The sequence below is a fragment of the Corvus hawaiiensis genome, chromosome 3, assembly GCF_020740725.1.
Source record: "Corvus hawaiiensis isolate bCorHaw1 chromosome 3, bCorHaw1.pri.cur, whole genome shotgun sequence".
Classification (NCBI taxonomy): domain Eukaryota; kingdom Metazoa; phylum Chordata; class Aves; order Passeriformes; family Corvidae; genus Corvus; species Corvus hawaiiensis.
The window spans coordinates 89,551,948-89,572,607 of record NC_063215.1 but is presented as its reverse complement, the minus strand read 5'-3'; the positions used below and the strand labels follow the sequence as shown (position 1 = coordinate 89,572,607).

The 20,660-nt window shown below is 44.7% G+C and overlaps 1 long non-coding RNA gene across 1 annotated transcript in view; it reads left to right on the top strand.

The window, feature by feature from the left end:
• The first annotated feature begins 5,440 nt into the window (after positions 1-5,440).
• The window catches only part of LOC125323541, a 44,024-nt gene continuing 28,804 nt past the window's right edge, over positions 5,441-20,660 (top strand). Inside the window, exons 1-2 of the long non-coding RNA XR_007202552.1 lie at positions 5,441-5,891; positions 6,259-6,377. This is a non-coding gene — a long non-coding RNA (uncharacterized LOC125323541). The remainder of the gene's footprint in view (positions 5,892-6,258; positions 6,378-20,660) is intronic.

The window sequence follows — 20,660 nt, the reverse complement described above, 5'->3', positions numbered from 1 at the left end:
AAAAAGAAAACAGGAAAATAAGATTAGGTAGGGTAGGTGAGGCCAATCTGATTATGTGCTCAGTTCTGAGACTAATGCACATGTTATGTGTGAAGGATGTTTTACTTAAGATGTTTTTGTACATGCATGTGAAATATGTAACTTTGCTTTGTGTTTATATGGAACAAAATTACTTGGAAATATTTCAGGGTTGGGTTTTTTTTTCTTGCTCTCCTGGAGAGAGTTTCTTTGAAATTTCTAATAAAATAAATAAAACTATTCAGAAATAAAAATCCTAAAGGTGTTGTGTGGATTCTTTGGTTTGTTTTGGAGAATGAGACTGTGAACATAAAAGCTGGTCTCGGGGTTCTTTTTACCCTTACGTGGGATCTGGAGTAGACCTTTTGCAGGCCTGAATAAGGTACTGGGATGATATATCAGTGTTAATATCACAACCAGGAAGACAAGAAGTGTAATTCAAGGATGTGGCCATGGAAAATGGAAGCCTTATTTTGCACAGGTGGCAGTGCAAGTGAGCCCCTGAGGTGATATTAGAACTACAGTGCTACTATTGGTATTCATCCAGCATAAGCAAGTGCTGTTTCTGGGGCAGCTGCTTATATATACTTCTACTGCTTATATTAAGAGACTACCTAGGAGCCCAGCTCCAAGCTGTATGCTTTGCTCTTTTATGTGCTGGTCTACCTATTTTACATTCGGCTTTTTTTTTTTTTTTTTTTTTCTGGAGAACTGCTTTAGACTGCAGTGAGTGAAGCACAGTGTGCTTTCCTCTCTGCTCTGTCATGGTAGGGCTGAGGAAAGAGGTTTGATGCTTGCTAGCCCTGCTAGGCAATTGCAAATAGCACACCCTGAATTAGGATAGTGGCCTGTGCTGCTTGCCAGGAGAGAGAGAATAATAATAATAATAATAATCACGGTGCTTCCCATCACCCTTGTACTTGAGCACAGTCCGCCTGCACAGCTGGTCCTCCCAAGCCTGTACTGCTGAATGGATTTCTCAGTCCCCAGTCCGGGGCTGTATTTCCCCTTCCCTGCCAGGACCTGGAGGCAGAGGACAGCAATCCCCCCTTCCCATTTCCCAACACCAGGTTGAAGCCTGAGCCCTCTGATCGCTCTGCTCCAGCAGCCTGGGATGCCTGTGTGGCAGCCTCGGGTTTCCCGGGTGTCGCCCCGAGCCCGCTGCGGTGGCCTCGGGGTGGTGCTGGCCGCTCGCCGCTGCGGGGGCTGCCGGCCGGGAGGAGCTGCAGCCCAGGGACGGCCGCTTGCGCTGCAGCCGCAGCCTCTGCGCTCCCCGCAAAAACCCCAAACTCCAAACCGTGTCATTTTTCGCTGCGTCTTTTATGTTAGAGATTAGAATCTCCGTTTTGTTGCTATGGAAACGCTGCGTGAGAGAAGCCGAGCTCATTATGAGTTAGGATGAAATGTCCTTAGGGGTGGGCTTGGCACCCAGCGCTCTTGCAGTGGGGAGAATGGGGCTGCGGGATCTGTGGCAGGGCCGTCGCCCCTTTTTGCAGTGATCCTCAGCGGTTTGCAGAGTTTATGGGTCTTTCCCTTCAGGTTCAGCAGGCCAGAAACAGCCCCTGCTCCTGGATCAGCCCTTTCCCTTGGGAATCGGCTCAGGAGTCGTGTCAGCATCACTTGTGCACCTGGACTGCAGGTGCCCTTCCTTGAGTAAGTGTGGAGGCTGTCATTGCAGTAGGCAGCGGGGCCGCAGCAGTGAGCTGGATGACAGGCTTGGGTGTTGTGAGGGGTCTTTGCTTCTGGTGCCTGTCAGGGCCCTGGCATTCACTGTGTGCTTTTCCCTCAGATCTGGGCTGCCACCTCTGAGCCCAAACTGTCCCTGTAGGTATGCCTCACTGTTAGCTTTCTGCCCATCCAAACATCGTGCTGCCTCTGCTCATCCTTGCCACTCAGGTTTGTTTCATCCCTCCCTTGACTTGCATTGCTCATTCTCCTCTTGAGCTCCTGACAGCGTTTCTGTGCCCTCGCTGCCCAGCTTCTTGTGGCACATTGTTGCTGCCCATCTTGAGTTGCAAACAGACGTAGGATGCAACTTTTTTCCCTGAGTTGAAAAAAATCCAATAAGATTACTTATCTTACTTTTCGTCAGAATTTTCTTTCTCTTGGTGGAGGAAAGGAAGTTGGAACTTGTTGTAAATATAACAGTTGTAAAAGCTGATGGCTCGTCTCAGTTATTCTATCTTGTTACTGCTGGACAAACTTCCCAGCATGGAAGGTGTGCTGCATTCTGGCTCTGGGATAAAGCTCCTCCATCCCTGATGCCTTCAGGCTGAAGGAGGGGGACAGGCAGAACTTGTACAGCAGGAGAAGATGAGGCAGGAAGTCTCTGCGGCGCCAGAGCTGAGCGTGGTACGTGCTCTGGGGTCTGTATTGCCTGCTGTGCCAAAGCTGACATTTGTTAAAAGGTAACCCCATGAAAGATTTTGTGAACTACAGTTTCTTAGCCTTTCTGGGTATCAATTTCAGAGTATTTGGAGAAAGGCTGGAAAAATGCTAGTATTTGCCATTACTAATACAAACAAGACAAGCAGGCCCTTTTTTCCCCCTTGTTGGTGGGTTTTGGATCCTTTTCCTTTTCCTTTTCCTTTCTTTCCCTTCTTTCATTAAATTTTTCATTCATGGAGCAGCCACAGTGTTGGTTTTTGGTGTTCCTGATTTTGCCGGGGGAAATTTAGTGTGCTTGGTGAATGTGACATTGCTGCTGCTGCAGCAGCTCCTTTGAAGACAGTGATGCTGAATGTTTAGCAAACCCATTCTTTTTCATCTGCAATGCCCAGCAGTGAATAGACTTAAATTAATGTAACCAGACCAGTTTGACACTCTCCATCTTTTCACTTTGTCAGTCTCTTGACTCTTGTAATACCATAATTTTGCTATTATTTGAGTCGATACAAACTCTTCTATTGTAGAGCAGTCCTGGATTTCTCTAGTAAAGAAAGGAAACAAGGAAGCCAATTGCTGGTAACTCTGAATGCCTAATGCAAATTACATGAACCAATTCTAATCTAAAAAGTTGTAGTATATAAAAACCCTGGGTCTTCCTCTTATGGCCTAAAGAAACAAAACCACACATCCAGTTCCCAGCTTCTTTGATGGTCACATTGAAAGCAAAGTAGTTGCATTTATATTGTGATATCTGAATTAAATTTGTCTGATATGGCTGAGATGTCACAGCCCTATTAACTACAGATGCTCTATAATACAGTGTCTTTTTAAACATGTAGGCAGGTAGGATAAAATAAAATATGATTCTTTGTCTACTGAATGAATTTTTCTGTGGGAAAAAGTGAGCAAACCAGCTACATCTCAGTATAACCAAATCTTTCACAATGACTTCAAAGGAAGCAGAGAAATTAAATAACTAAAGAGACACTGTCCTTCATGTATTCATCTCCTCTAGCTCAAAGCTCTGACACCTTTCTGCACTCATTTCCAGTCTTTAAAAAAATCAGCATTTCACAAAAAATCGGCAGAGCTATACAGATCTCGGCAGTGATTTCTGTTTTCCTTTGTGTTTTGTCACTCTGTTTGCATACTCAGTTTTGATAAATTATGTTCTTGTTGGGTTGTGTGCAAAATGTACTTCCACAATGAATGAATGTACTTCTCGCTATAGAGCATCTAATAAGATACCTTCTAAGATCCCTATCTTGTAAGGTGTTTAATTATACAGAATCATCCTAGAAAATGTACTAACTGATGTCCTGGTCCTGAAACAAGTGTGAATGAAAGATATCTGATCTTGAAATTGTGGGCTAGAAAGGAGATTGATTGTGGGCTGGCCACGGACCTTTATGCAGAGACTCTGCTTATTCTATTTTATAAATTCTTCACAAGTCTGATGCCTTCCACAGTCGTAATCAGTTTCAGAACCTACAGACTCAGACTTCAGTGCTGTTTGTGGGAGTTTCTAGGGTGTTTTAGTGAGGCACAGAGGTAATTTTGCAGAGTCATGCTGCAAGTAGATGTACCTGTGAGTGCCAGTGTGGGACTGTGAAAGAACTGGTTTCTTTTTGGAATCACAGATAGAAGAGAAAGTGACAGTCTCCACAGAAAATCTGTGTGCAGCCTCACATGGGCAGAAAATATGAGCTCTTGGAGCATATACTGAAAATTCATAGAGGGGTGAAGGATTTAAAAGTGAAAGGAAAGGCAGAAAAGAGACAAAGATGAAACTAATTGTTCTAGGAACTCCAAAAGCTAAAAATTGCAAGTCTTGATTCATCCCTCTCCCTCTGCCAGGAATCCTGCATCCATGAGATGTGAGTGATTCAAATTGACACAGGGAAAGCTGAAGAGATAGAGAGGTCAATATATGTAGGCATGTATTTAGGATTTACTGAATTAGTATTTGTATATGCATTTATCAAGGCAGGGATATACAGAACAGTTATATATGTGACTGTGCTGTTGCCATCATATCATTTACAGTTCCTAAGGATTATGAGTAGTTCCTGTGCTACTTCTGTCATCATCTTGTGGGATGTGTGACCAGAGGAGGTTTGGGTGCTTGGGATAACCACGTAGTGCTCCTAGTCCTTCATCTAGCAATTCAGATGAGCACATCTGTGATTTTAAGTGTATGAAGAACAGGCTATGGATGTGCTTTGAATTAGGCGTATACCTCAATGCTTTGCTGAATAAAAAAAAAAAAACCAAACCAAAACTGCTCATCAGGCTATATTTAGGTCAGGATCTGCAGTTCATTTCTCTGGACACCTGATGCCTCTAGCTAACTGGCATGACTGGGCTGCATCAGGAGTGATATTTTATTCCACTGATCTGACAACACCCATCGTTTGCTTATACACAAATGTCCATATCACTAAATCACCTCTGCCATCGTTAGTGCTAATTGGCTCCCTGGCTGTACCCTCGGAGGAGCATGATAAGCCTGAATGGAGGCTAAAGGCCTGTCTCCCCACAGAATGGCACTGGGATAACCTGTGAATATATAACAACCTCTGCTTTCACATTATGCTGCCTGGTCTTGCTACAGAGAGGCTTTCAAAAGCCAAGGCTGTCACTCTCACCATTTTCTGTCAGGACTGAGTTTGCCCACACAGAAGTTAAAGCATACTAGCCACTGGTAAATGTGTGCTTTCCATCATATCTTTCTGCTAGTGGATGCCTGTGTGTGCAGTCGAGTGTGCTGGGCAGGCTCCAGCTCCTGGTAAACAAGAGAGACAAAATGGGGATGTGAGCAGACGGAGAATTCAGATGGGTGTTGGCATGAGGTCAGATGCTTTTACAAAATACCACCCTTCATTTAAGCTGTGTCATGCTTTCTGATGTGTCATATCTTATGATGGATTAGACAAAGCTAGCAATTTTTTGCCAGGCTGAACAAAGCTTATGCAAGAGTAGATATTTTGACTAAAATTTCCCTTTCAGAACCCTTCTGAGAAATCCTGAATTGTCCTGGAAATTCTGCTTTACATGTAGATATTCAGTGTGTAAACCTGAACAGATTGTACATTTTAAGCAGTAATTCTTTGAGGACTAGTAAAAATGTATTCTTTGTCTTGCAAAGAAATTTTTCTATCCTTTTCCGAAAGGAGTGATGAGCTTCTCCTATTAATGAGAACAAGAGAAAGGGAGACGGGGAGTGGCAGAACTGACATCTGTAGCTCCTGCATCTGAAATGGGTTCCATTATTTATTTTATATAACCAGAAAATCTTCTTTTGAGGAAGGAGAAATGGAGCAGGCTGCGGAGAATGGAAGAATCATGATTTCGTTCCAAGGAAAGTGAAGGAGGAAAAACAAAGTTCTGCCAACAGAAAGACAGTGTTCTATGTCCTCTGTCACTTCCGCTGCCATCCCACCTACTACGGTGGAATCCCTAAGGGAAACAGAAGTAACAAGAAGGTACGGAAGCATTTTTGTGTGTTTTCAATGCATGTTCTCAGTCAAAGCTATTTACATTCTCTCTTTTTCTTGTCAGTTGTAGGTCCTGAGGGTCTTCCTGTCCTTTGCTTTAAGTGTGTGTGGGTGAATTGTGGCATCCTTTCTGCTCCCCTCCATCTTCTTTAAGGTGTCTGCTTGGTTTCCCAGTGAGATGCACATAGATTTTCTATTTGGCAAAATGCAGCATCACTATTCCACACTCCACCCTAAATCTTATGTGTCAGTCTCCTTCCAGCTTTGCAGGTTTTGTTTGCATAAATGAGCAGATTGCAACAAAAAGAATCTGGATTGGCAGCTCTGAAGACTTTAATCCTCTTTTTATCCACAGAGCAAAAATAATGCAACAGCAATGTGACTGGGATGACTGCTATGCTAGCTAACACCAGGGACTGATCTGGGGAACTTCCAGAACTTAAAAGCATGACCCCTTTTATAACCTGACCCGAGGTAAGAGGTCTCTATGAGACCTGTAAGCTCTAGAGACTGGGAAGGCAGAGGGAGAGCTAGGCCACAGCTTGCTGCTCAGTTACATGAGTTTGCTCTGGAAATGAACTCTTTCCAAGTATCTTGGCTTTACAGCATTGCAAATCCTGTGCAACTCACTACCTAAGTGATGACAGTATCTTACTGGCCATACCAGAAACTGTGAATCTGTCCTAAGCCTGAGGAAAAATAATCCTTAGGTCAAGCTAGTCTTAGATTCTCTGCGGATGTTACTGGCAAATGTACTGGTCTTGGTCTACATTAAAGATTCTGTTGTGGTTACAAGGTTAATGGTGCTCCTGGCTGTTCCAGATGTCAAGCCTCTGGCCATCTCCAGATCTTAGATGAACTGGGTAGTCGATCTCCTGTGCCCCATCTGGAATCCCTGGTGCAGAAACAGAGCTGTCCTGCAATAGGTCTGCCTCAGAGTTCATTGGAAGCACAGAGGTGGAAGAGGTGGCCCTGTGGTCCATTGTCTCATTCAGGATCACTGGTACACAAATGATTAATGAATGACATTTGTCCACATCTCTCCTTGAAGACCTTGAGTGATGGGAGAGTCCATAGAGTCTTGGTACATGACCAAGCTGCTTCCCTTACATTTTAAATGTATTTTCTAACGAGCAGCCTGTATGTCCCTTGCTGCAGGTTAAGGTACCATAGGGTGTGTTGTTGATTTCCTGTGAACTCCTATCTAATCCACACCTTTCAACACTGTTTTTGTGCTGGTGGTTATTCAGCTGTGTAAGATCTCACGCATACCCTTTCTCTAACACGTTCCTTCCCCAGACCATTTTTACAGCCTGTTAAGGTCATTCTGAGTCCTGACCTTGTCCTCCACTGTATGTGTAGTCCCTTACAGCTTAGTGCTAGCAAATTTAATAAGCATAATCTCTCTTCCACCATCCAATCTGTAGTGAAAATAATGGGTAGAAGTAAGCCAAGGACAAGACATAAAGAACAATTTTGGAGAAACAACAGTGGCAAATAACTGAAGGCAGGTCATATGATTCTCGAAGCTAATACTTTTTGGTTTTGCACTAAGTTCCAAGATCTGGGAAATCCCTGTTTAAATTAAAGATATTTTAAAATAATTTTTAAATAATATTTTCGCTAGCTGTTATATCAGTTGGATCTTAGTCTCAAGGTTACATTTCACTATTCTGAAGTTATTTCACGGAGCAGAGTGGCTCAACTCATAGCCTTGATTAGTCCATGGGTTGCTTCCAGACAGGTGGCTTATCTCTCCCTGAGAGGGCTGCACTGCACTGGCTCCAGGGCTGGCTGTGCCAGCCAGGCATCACTCTGCCTTCACCAGCCAGAACATGGGCAGCTGCTCTTCTGAGAGTCAGAGTCAGTGGCAGAAAACACAGGGTCTTCCCAGTAAGGTAGGAAACATGCCACTGTGTAAACTTTGGCAGAGTTCAGCCACAAGATATCGAATCTGGTCTGGGTAGGAGGTTCCACTGTGAGGAGTTCTGGCGCATGAGTTTCACAGACACAGCTGATAACTGCTCATTTAGAGAATAAATAAAACTGGATTTAAGAATTAGTATAGTTACAAGATTTTTTTTTTTTTCTGGATGGTGATGTCAGTTAGGCCTTAAGAAAGGTATCTGATATAATCACTTGTAGAAAACTACAGGTAGATATGCATCTTCCTGCTTTGTCCATCTCTTCCTACTCCCAACCTGATGCTGAAAATATACACAGCTGGGGACCCTTGTGAGACCTGCCACAAAGCAGGGATCAGACCTTCTGTTTCTATTCTGCCTGGGCCATTTATTCACTCTGTGACTGTAAGCAAATGTCTTGGGAGTCCTGAGCCACAGTGGTAAAATTGGGGTAAATTTCCATCCACTCCTCAATAAATTTCTCAAGGGGCTGGGAGACCTTCAGTAGCCTGACTAATCTTACAGTCTTCTGAGCATGTCAGGGCCACCCCATAATATCAACAGCTTGAGGAATTACAGAGCTTGTCCTCAGCCAGTGGGCAAAGGTTCTGGCAGTCCTAAAAGTAACATTGGCCACTGGGCCCTTCTTGAGGTGATAGGAAGAAAAAGATGCTGATGACGCACATCTCAGCACAGACACGTGTGAGTTGTCATGCTTATCATTACCATTGTTCATTTCCTGCAAAGCAGGTGTTAGCTCAGAAAAAAACCCATAAAAGCTGCATTCTGGATTGTTTGTTCCTTGTTAAAATGATCTGGGCCCCTGTGGGCATGTGTTGTCTTAATATTCTGGTGCTGAGAAGTGCCGCATTTTCATAATGAAAGCTGTTGCAGGAAAGCAATTCCGACCTCAGATAAAGGGAGAAGATTACACTTGCCACTCGAGTTATGGTATTAGAACAACTGATTTTATTTGTTTTCATTTTCCCTGTCAGCTGCTGCTGAACCTCTATGCAATGTTCTTCAGAGATGTTAATTGTATTTTGTGTGTCTAGATCCCCCTAAGAAGTGACAAACATTTTCAGTCACAAATTAGATGTCTCTTTTCATTTAAACACCAACAAGGAAAACTAATTTAAGAATGGTGGAACCGTTGTTCCAGCAAGGGCCCTAATGTGCAATAGAAGCTGACAGATAGATTTAGGGACATAAAGCAACAAATTCTGTGTTGGGAATGTAAATCTATAAGATACTCATTTAATTTTTCCCTCAGCTGGTTCATGAATGAGGAAAAAGAGCCACATGTATGCAGCAGGACAAAATAATAAAGTAACTTCATTCAGTTTTCAGGGGTATAGACACATAATTTAGGTCAAGCATTGAAGTGGACACAACAATCTTTGGACAAAATTCCTGGGGACACCTACGGATGCCTTTGCCTGAAGAAAGACTGGATTGCGTTTTCTAAGTCTGGAGTGAAAAGGGGAAAATAACAGATAAATAACATGCAAAGAGATGAGGAGAACATTGAGTGTTGGGGTCCCTCCCCTGCCGTGTAGCCCTGGCAGAGGGGCCCTGAGGGCACAGACACGGGGTTTCCCTGCCCCTGCTCAGCCTCGTTCCCATTGGTTGGTTTGTGTTCCCTGCGCGGGCAGAAGGACCCTTGGTCCCGTGACTGGAACAGTTCCTCGGCAGAGCCCCGGCCATGCGGCTGGAGAAATAAACATCTCTGAAACAGCTATCAAGAATCTGTCTGTCCATATATATTTCCTTTCCACGGGACTCTTGGTTTGATATATGCGTGTTGCAGGATCCCCACTGCAACAAATGGTGGAGAATTGAGAGCAGAACGATCCCCGATCCCTAAGCGACTGATTTGTGTGAGTAAACCCTGGAAACTCTGGATTCCTCTTCTTGGTTTTGCTTTGCTATTCCATATCTAAACTATGGAGGAACCGTGGGAAGACTCTTGGCTCTCAGAGCCGCATATGGACATTTATCTTAAACTGATTCTTGAACAACGATTTGTGAATTTTAGCTTGATTCAAGCTCAAAAAGAACTGAAACACTTCCTGGCATGGTTGTTTAAGAACTTTTTCTATGTTTCTTGGGATTTAATTCTTACCAAGGGCTTTTGGAAAACCGTTTGGACACAGTTAATACTGGAGTCAAAATATATGCCGATGGAAGAATATTTTCGTGAATATTATTTAATTACTGAGACTGTTGAGCAATGTCAGCTGTGTCCTGGCGAAGGGAAGCCTGGCGCAGGGACCGTGCGGCCCAGGCCACGCGCACCGAGTGCTCTGCGAGCAGCAGCGAGGCAGTTCCCGCGTGCGGGCGGAGCCACGCGAGCCGCAGTGTCGGTGGCGGAGCGGGGAGCGGCGGGACCCGGCGGTGCCCGAATGGCCCCGTGCAGCGCGTAGTGGAGCGAGCCCCGTGAACGCCCGGCCGAGAGGGGCGGTGCGCGGGCGGCGGCTGGCGGCGATGGCGGTGGAACGGAGCCGCGCCTGGCCGAGACGTGCGCTGGAGCCGGGCGCGGGGGAGTCGTCGCTCGGGGGCCCGGCCGAGACGTGGGTACAGCGCCCGGCATCGGCAGCGAAGCTGCGACCAGAGGAGGCGACGCACGGAGAACTGAGCGGCGCGGCCCGGCCCGGCCCGCGCAGCCCCGAACGCGACCCCGGGAAGAGCGCGCAGGCACTAGCAGCCCCGACAATTCCAACACGGGAGCGACCGAAAGAGAGAACAAAGACGCAGCGAGACAGAAAACAGCAGCCACTCGGAAAAAGGAAAAGATCATAGTAACTAAGATCTTGGGGATAGTAAAATGGTATAATGTTAAGCAAAATTATGGTTTTATAACAAGGTGTGACAACCAGCAGGACATATTCGTGCATAGAACTGCTATTAAAAAGAATAACCCTGAAAAATGCATCCCAAGCTTGGGAGATGGAGAAGTCGTGGAATTCAAAATTGTTCTAGGGAGAAAAGGGTTACAAGCATCGCAGGTCACTGGGCCTGATGGTGTTCCTGTAAAAGGCAGTATATATGCAAAAAATCATAGTCATGTTAGACAATATCTCCATTGTAAGCCCTCCCTACAGTTTCCCTTTCCTAATCCCACCTTTCCCTTTTACCCTATGTCCTATTACCCCCAGTGTATTCCCAATCCGTTTTTTCACCCATGGTTTCCCTCACAAAACCATGCTTTTGCCAATTGTTTCCCCAAAAATCCCTTTCCAATGCCGAGTGGGGGATAAAAAGGGGGAGGGAAGAAGTTAAACCCTCTCCTGCCTCAGTTTCCCCACAAAGCATGCTCAGAGTTCTGTCTCCCTTCTGTCAGCCCTAAGATGTTCCACAGAATCTGTTTGGACATTTAAAGACTCAGGAGGGTGGCTTGTTTTGTCTTGAAACTGTTCTTGTTATGTTTATCCAGTTGTTTTCATTCTCCTTTTATTAAAATAAAACGGGTGAGGTGTTGGGGTCCCTCCCCTGCCGTGTAGCCCTGGGAGAGGGGCCCTGAGGGCACAGACACGGGGTTTCCCTGCCCCTGCTCAGCCTTGTTCCCATTGGTTGGTTTGTGTTCCCTGCGCGGGCAGAAGGACCCTTGGTCCCGTGACTGGAACAGTTCCTCAGCAGAGCCCCGGCCATGCGGCTGGAGAAATAAACATCTCTCTGAAACAGCTATCAAGAATCTGTCTGTCCATATATATTTCCTTTCCACGGGACTCCTGGTTTGATATATGCGTGTTGCAGTATCCCCACTGCAACAATTGAGTACATGGATCTGCATAAAGAGGAATGAGAGAATATATTGTGGGTCCTCAGAACAGCTGAGCTGCTGAATGGAAAGGGAAGATGACCAGAACCTACACTTCTGACACAGGTGCCTAGGGAAATTTCCCTAAAATGACTGAAGTCTTGTGAGAGTTGCACCTGAGTACAGTACAGTAATCTAGATCTGGGAACCCAAGCCCAAACTTGAGTCTGTCAGCAACGCAAACAGGTATTTTAAGAAAATCTGTCCTCCCCATACTGGATACTAGGACTTCACAGTGCTGAGCAGAGATGAAATGAAGGTGCTCAGCAGGTGTTACTGATTCTCTCAAACACCCTGGAGAAAAAAGACCCTGGCACAGCACACATCCCTCTTTCAGGTGCTTCTCCCTTCCTACCCTCTGATTCTGCATGGCCAGATTACATGTGGAAAAAGAGCATGTGAACATCAGGAAGGCAGTGGAATACCTTCCTTTCATTTGCAAGTCAGTGTCCAATATGTTTCAGAGCTGGAGCTCTTTTCCCATGAGTTCAGGGTCTGTTGCTCATGGTTCTCAGTTGTTTTAAGCTAGTCTGGGTGTGCTCCAAGCAGAGGGAGCATTGCAGCATTTAGGCAGCAGACACTTTCTGACAGGTTTTGTGCTCTCCTGTGAAATGTGCAACAACCCTTGACAAGAGTCAGTCACTGTGTTCTTCAGTAAATACTTGAAGGTCACTCCAAATGCATGTCTAAGTCACATTTCTCTTCTCTGGTGCTCAAGAGAAAAGGAGCCATCCTGTAGTTGCTGGAGCAAGACTGTCAGCGGTTGTGGATCCTGTCAGACCATGGCCTCAGCTTATACATTGTAGAATGGGCTTTCTTATCTCTAGGTTGGGCAAAGCAAATTTCCAACCTCATAGTCCTTTGTCTTCACCCGTGGCTCCAATAACTTGTCAAACAGGAAGTTCAAAGGAATTTAAAGCAACCTTGGTCCTCCTTTTTGATTTGTGCCAGGTACAGCATAGACCCTCGTGGAGAACAGATGCCTATTAACATGGAAATTATTGTACGAGTGATCAGCAAGGAGGCTGAGGGGACAGGGATTGCCACAATGTAAAGTCTTTCTGGAGCAGCAGCATGTTCAGCCCATGACATGAAAGAGCTCTCTTATTTATTTTTTAATGCCTTTGGGCAATAGGCAGAACTGCAAGAAAGCTAATTCCGAGGGGAGATGGCTCTGCTTGCCTGCAGTCCTCAGGGTGTAACTCACCAGGTACAAAAAGCACACAGCATCTTCCAGCACATCCTGCGGACTGTAAGTCAGGTTCTGGAAATTTTACCTGTGCTAAGTAGCATCTTCCTCTGCAAGTGGTCCTACTGCAATCAGTGGAGTAGGTTCCTACCTGAGTTCGGAAGTCAGACAACAGCTGGTCCTCATGAGCTGTGAGTTAAAAGTGTAGCAAGCAAGCTGATTTCCATAAAAATGGAAATGAGTCAGAGAGGGGAAAACCACATTTGAGCGCAAATGCAAGCAATTAGCTCAAAGCCATTACTGTAATGGCTAGAAAGACTTTTTAAAATTATCATTACTGAAATGCATTAGCAATATCTTTTTTAAAAATGTAAATATACACACTACAATCCCATCTATCTGCCAGAGCATGAAGTAACCCCATTTCAGTGCTACGTACAGAGGAGTCTGTGGAGGCTCTTAACTACAAACAGAACTTTACACAGGAATATGAATGAAGGCATTACCAGAACTTGAGAAAGGCAGCTGTGATTAGTACCAACACAAATATTTGCTCAGATGGAAAGCTGGACTTTTAGAACAATTTCTAGGAATACCTGCCTGGCACTACCTTCCTTCCTGGCCTTGACCTGTGCTGATGCCCCTCTTCCCTGGAGCACTGCTTTTCTCTCCTTCCCCAGCAGAGCCTTTGGAGGATGCCTGGCTCAGGTACAGAACTCACAGGTCCCATCATAGGACATGGCAGCACTGGGGACTTTCAGGGTCCTGGTGGTGTGGGAAATGTGTGTTGAATGCAATGAAATCAATCAGTCTCAAGGTACTCTTGGACAGCCTTGGATCTTTGTTTAAAGAGAGTCTTAAGTCCTGTCTTACCACTTAATCTATTCTCTGTAGTTGCATTTCCAACTACATGGTTAAAATAGATCGTCAATGAATTAAAAATATTTTCTGTGAAAATGTGATGAAACTGATAATCTTTGGTTTCATTCAAGCTGGGAGTATGTGGAGGACTTCTCCCTGACTGTGAGTGGAAGTGGGTTGATTCCTAGATTGCTTTTTCTCTCTGTCTTCTTTTTGCCTTTGAAATAAGCAAACAAAGATAAAGAAAGAGAAAACTCCCAATTACATACTATAACAGTTGTTTTGGCCAAATTCAGAGTTCAGCTTAAGGTTTTGCAGCCCTGTTGCCCACTGCAAGGTGGGCTGTGCAACCCAGTCACCTGCAAACCACTTTCACATCTCCACTGTATTTTTTGAGAGGAGCCGTACATCAGACTGACGTAACAGAATGAAGCTCTACTGTATGAGAGCATCTTTAGACACAGAGGAGGTTCTCAACCATAACCCAGAGATGATTTGAGGGAGACACACCACTCTGATGTAAAGAAATTCAACTATCCATGCAACTCGATCCAGGAAGCATGACTGCAGCCATCCCCAGTGCTGACAGAGTCTAGGACAGAAGGAGAAAGGTTCTTGTGGTGAGCTGGGGGAAATACCTATGCTTTCTGAGCATCATGTATGAATTTGGGACTGAAACTGTGCTTCATTGGAAAATACTTGCATTTTTAAGGTTTTTCTTGAGCAGCCACAGTGGTGGGTGGGGTAGGGGTATTGAGTTGTGCTCCTGTGACTCTGCCTCTGCAGTCCTGCTGCAGTTCTGGAAGAACTGTCCCACTCCTCACATAATTTGGTAGAAAAATACCTGGAAAAGCACAGCATTACCAACAGTTGCAAGTTCCCTGGTAGTATCTTGTCCATGCACAGTCACTGTGTACAAGTATAGTTTTTTTCACACCAGTACTCTGCAAGTATCGGAGGTGTTACTGTGACGAGAAGGCACTGTAGCATGACAGTCAGCTTGTTTGAAAATACAGGAGTTATGCTTTATTAGACACTTCAGGTGAAGACTTATAAGCCAGCCTCTGCCTTTGAGTATACCTTCATGGTTCTCACTGGAGGCAGTAGAAAGAAATAGACAGAAGTGGTGGCTATTTAATCTTCTGTGCAGGAGTCTCCCCTACAGGCAGGTGGTCAATTCACCATTTAGGTGCCTGTGGAAGCTCCCCTGTGCATGCATGTGCATGTAATCTGTACCTTCCTTCAGGAGCCTCAGGGGGGCTGAACCTGGCCTGAAGATGATACAGAGGACATTGTCTGCTGGAGAAAGATGCATCATATTTTATACCTGGATTCAATGAGGTGACAAATGTAAGCCTGTTTTTTATTACCGTGTGGCTGCTGTATTTCTCACAACTGTCTATTGAGGGTTGTCTGACAGAGACAGAAAGTCCCGAGTTGTGCGTTTCAGTTATTTATATGCAAGGTCGCTCTCTGCCATCCTTTCAGAGAGGTGACTGATGCTCTCAGCCCTCTGCACAAGGTTCTTTCATTCCTCTGAAACAGCACAGGGGGTGGGTGCTTTCAGCTGGGGCCCTCCCCTGTCTAACAGACCCTCGACTCAGTGGTGCTTCGAATCACGTGCCAAATCTGGAGTGTGCAAGCAGCCCCACCAGCCTGTGGCTCAGCTCACAGAGGTGGCTGATTCCACCAAACTTACTATGGACCAACAGAAGACCTTCAGGCAGCTGTGGTGCATGACCCTGTGCAAAGCCAGTCCAACAACAAATGCTGTTGTTGTGCTAGTACTGCTATAAGTGCAGAAGGCATCCTGTGGCCTGGCATGAGCCTGACAGCTCCTACACCCAAGGTAGGCTCAAAGTCATGGCACTGTGATGCTTTGGTGATGGAAGCCTGGGGACGTGGTCCTGGAAGGATCTGACGGCACAAAAAAGAGTGCCACTCCTTGCTTGCAGGAGCCTTGCTGGGACATTCTCACTCTATTTAGTCTCATCTCTGGACTCATGAAACAGGGGCTTTTTTTCTGAGATGGGTCCCAGAGAGCCAGTGGCTGAGACACTGTCTGCATGACTGGATGTCCTCAGTCATCCTCTTTCCAGTTTACCTTTGTGAGCAGCATCTCCCACTCCTGTCATGTTTTCTGTGTGGGAGGGGGAGAGGTAGCAGTGTGGGGACTGTCACCTTCCTGTGCTTCCCCAGCAGACAGATTCTGAAAAGGCATGAAGCATTGTCTTGAGCCCCTGGCTGACAGTGACTGCCCTGTGCTGTTTAAATGGGATAGGGAGTCAGGTCCAGATGAAGGAGCTACATCTGCTCATTTCATGCACCATGGCCCCGTAGAAACAGGAAGATGACACTCACTTTGAGATGACAACAATGCCTGGTGGGTCTGTAAGGATGTCATGAGTCAGTATGTGGCCACTGCCAGAGCAAGGAACACTGGGGTGAAACAAGTAGAGAAGGATGCAGTTAACTTCAGCCAAAGATGGCCATCAGTTACTGACACAGTCCGTTAGTGGAGCTGTTTGTTATACCAGCTTAATCGTGTTTTCAGAAAGAAAAGGGGAAAAATAATCAATATGCCTAGTTCATTTTAAAACAATAAATAACCACAAGTCTCTCTCCTATCTCATATATAGTATTGCTATCAGCTGGGAGAGTGAAAGGTGGCTGTTTGGCCAGCAGAATCAGGCACTGTGGATGTCTCTGAACTATTCTCCTGCCTCCAAGTGCTGAAAAGAGATCCTGCTTCTCAAAGGTGATGCATGGAACAGCTGCAATACTACTGTTTGACCTGAGCTTTCACACCTGTCATTTACTCCTTGCTGCAGGCTGCTTTTCCTGCTCCAGGCATTTTAGAACAGCAGATCCCGGCACTTGCTGGCCCTGTCTGTAGCCATGGACATTATTTCTTCTATTCCAGCATGATCAGCAGGTTGAGAGAGATAGATATAAGGTAGAAATTCATTACTGTGAGAGTAGTGAGACACTGGAATGATCTGCCCAGAGAAGTTGCAGGTGCCCCATCCCTGGCATTGTTGAAGACAAGGATGGATGGGGCTTTGGGCAACCTGGCTGTTGTGGTTTAGGAATGGCACTCTCTAATTTAATGCCCTCTCCCCTGCCCTGTGAGACTCTCCCAAATCACACACAGCTTGCTTGCTCTCCTTTCCCTGAGGAAGTAATGAAAGATTCTGAGCTGAGGCAAGAACAATTTACTGGAAACACCAGTGAGATAAGGGAAGGAATGGTAACAGCAACAATACTAATGGCAAGAGTATACGAAAGAGAAGGTGATTTACATGCAAAAATGTTCACCAAGCCTGGGACAATGAAAACCAATGTTGGACAGACCCTCTGCGTGCCCACGCTCTCCCCCTGCTGCAAGCCATGTCCGCCTCTTTCCAGAAGCAGAAATCCCTTCCTTCCACCCTCCAGCAGTGAGGTGAGGGAGTAAAGAATAACAACCTGGACATGCCCTCACATCTCCAGGTTCTACCCTCTCATGGCTAATGCAAGAAAATGAATTCTGTCCTAGGCTGAAAACCAGGACACGGGTCTAGTGCAAGGTGTCCCTGTCCATGGCGGAGGGATTAGATTAAATGATCTTTAAGGTCACTTTGAACCCAAAAAATTCTGTGATTTTATTCATTATATCTGAAAAGAGAGTCTAAATCAAAAACTGCAGTGCTTCGTGCAAGGACTGTGAAGGCCATAAGTAAAACCTTGCTTCCAAGATTGGATCTTTTTTGCTTTGTATTACACAGAGCAAACACATGCCCTGAGAAACTGTGGTCAGGAAGAGAGGGTGGGCAGGAACCATATCGAGCCCAGATCCCCAGATCAGAGACTACCCTACGCATGATCTCCAGAAGAGATCAGAGCTCATTTCTCCTGTATCCCCTCATGTAGCACAATCCATGGTATAGGAATTATGATAATGATTATAAAACATGGGGTATTTCTTTCTGTGGTGCTTGAAGAGTGTGATTTTACCACTACTTGCTTTCACACATTTTTTTCATGAGCCTTCTGAAATTCTTGAAAATTCATGGGATTGTCTGGGAAATCAAATGATTAATAAGAAAAAACTACAGGCATTTTTCTTAAAGATCTGTTAGATTTCTAAGTCTCTTTCATCTGATTGCAAATAGAAGGAAAAAAAAGGCCCACAAAAATAAAATGAAAGCTGAAGATCTAGGTGGTAGACTTTTAAGACACACTGTAAATATTGCAGAAATTATGATGAGCTTATAGTAGTCTGTGAGAAAAATCTGTCTACTGAAAATACAGCCTCTCAAAGATCAGGACCATAATTTAGTCATGTGTGTGGAGAAATATGCTATAAGTGCTTAACAAATTATAAAAAATAATAATAACAATTAATAATACATGAAACCTGAAAAAAAAGATGAATCACTGCAGTAGAGAACCCAATAAAAATATTTTGTTCCTTGTCAAGGATCCTGTGCCGACAACTGTATCTGCTACAACAGCATATGCTGGAAAAATGCTCTGAGATAGGGCTTGGTTACTCAGATTTACAAACTGGGTGATGGGAATCTGGCCTGCAGCGTGACAGCCTCATAAATCAGTATAAACCTTGCTCTGCACAGCTTCCTAAGCCGTGAAGTGAGTGCCATCTTTGCAGGGGTAGAGAACGGCTTGGTGCTGTGTGTCTGGTCCTGGGATGGATGGAGCAACGTATGTGGGAAGAATTTTGGAGGGACTGGTGTTACACAGGGTGGGAGGGGGTCAGTCGTGGAGAAGACCAACTCCTGATCACCAGATATGTACAGGTAATTGAACAGAGAAGTGTCTGCCCAGTGTTTTCTGTGTGAAAATGAACCGGCTCCTTGTGGACTTGCCAGCAGCCACAGGTGCACTTCTGTGTCCTCTGTCCGGCTCCGGGCGCTGCCCTGAGTCCACCACTTCTCTGCCAGGGTGTACAAGCAGTCAGCATGCTGCCTGCTCGGGTCAGGGTGCATTTGTCCTCACAGTGAGTTTATCATCCACATGGGACCCCACAGAACGCTGTGTGGATGATGGAGATCACTCCCCCGCCTGAGGCTTCAGTTCTCAGTGAGCTGATCCCAAGGAGAGCAACGTGTTGCAGCTGCTGAGCAGAGAGGGAATGTCTCACCTTTGCCAGCAAAGGAGAAATCTCAGATAAACAGATAGAAAGTCTGCCCAGGGCATGCTTGAAGGCAGAAAAAGCCAAAGATATTTGGAAACATTGGATGTATGGTAGCATTTCTCTTTCTACTTTTAGAATCCTTTTAAAGGCACATTACTACTGGGTTGTTTACTCTGAACTGAACAGATCTGTACATTGGAGATCAATTTTTAGTTATAGAAGGGTTCTTTTTCTTATCTTGAATGTATGAAGGAGCCATAAAATAATAATAAATCACCCTTTTTACTATGTGGTATCCTCTTTACATTGCCAAAGTGATAGAAATTTGCCTGAGTGTAAAATGAGCTTTAAACCTAAATTGCATATTGTTGTTCTCTTAACCTCTGTCATCTTCTCTCAGAGTATGAGATCTTGAGATGTGGCTCCATTCTTCTTCAGTGTCTGGAAACTGCTCAGCATGCATGGCAGGCTACTGTAAACATGTAATAAATACATACAGCATGACAGTTTACAGCTTCAGCTTCACACTGTTTTGAAGAGACTGGACAAAATGGCCAGCTCAGGGCTCGTTATATTTTAAACAGACAGAACTTTAAAAAAGAAATTATGAATATAAAAGGTACTGCAGAAAATTTCTAACCTGACTAGTGAAACAAGGGAGACTTCCTCACATCTCCTCTCATTTCTTGCTGAAACTCTTATTTATCCTTTTAGAAAATATGCCATAATTGCAGAATGCTTTGCTCTTTTCTTCGATGCAATCCTTATCCAGCCTTTCAACTATATAGAGAAAAAGACCTTTAAATATTTCTGTACCACAGATAGACAGAAAGCTCTTTTGTCTCAGTTTTTGAGGATTTTTTGTTGCGTTTGCACACAAAAAGATGTTCAAGCCCCAATTTAATTTTTTTTTTTTTTTTTAATAGAAGTGGAAACCTTTCCTATACCATTCTTTCCACTTCATCTTTTCCTTCTTTTTACCCAGGAAAATTTATTTGCCATTCCTCTGCTTGGGCTGACCTTTCCATTAGGATCTACTCCACGCTCCACTCTTGCTGTGTTTTTCTGCTCACAGCCTCAGGGCCTTGTAACACAAGATGGTGAAACCAGTAATAGAAGGAATATCAAATATCATCATTATTATGAATGTTTACTGCAATTTCTCGAGATGATGAAATACAGCTATTGATAGAACAAGAGCATCTAGGAGACCCTGTCTCTGGCCAAGGTCACTTTGGCCAGTTTTTGCAGAGGCACAGGACAAAATGGCAATTATTGCTTCTAGATGAAAAAAGAAAATCTCAGTTTATACTAGGCAGTACAACACAGAGTGGGGTGGCATGTTGAAGCTGATACAGTCAGTGTGGTTTCAGCATGGCAGGAAGGAGAGACTCCCTTATGGAAGCGCATTTCTCCTTGTGAGTCAAAGCTTGGAGCAGAATGGGCCCATAATGTACTGGAAGAGAAAATCAACTGCATATAAAAGCAGTCAGGACTTAAAATTGCACTGCACTTGATGAGAGCATCTGTCTCTACCTACCATCGTTGTGCTCACCCTGGTCCCAGTTACTCAGGGTTTTTTATGCATCCTCTTTATCAAGTCTTAACTGTACTTGAAGGATGAAAGAGAAAGTGAAAAATTCTAGGTCGTTTCTATAGCTATACCTCCTTTCCCATAATCCAAACGACAATTTGACACCCAAGTTTCTATTGTCAGCTCTTCCTCCGAGGGGATGAGGGAAGAAAAATTTCTCGAGGTTTCCAATTACAAGTGTAATGATCTCCGCAGAACAGAATGCAATATCTGTCAATAACACAGACAGGTTGAAACAGAAGACACAGAAGA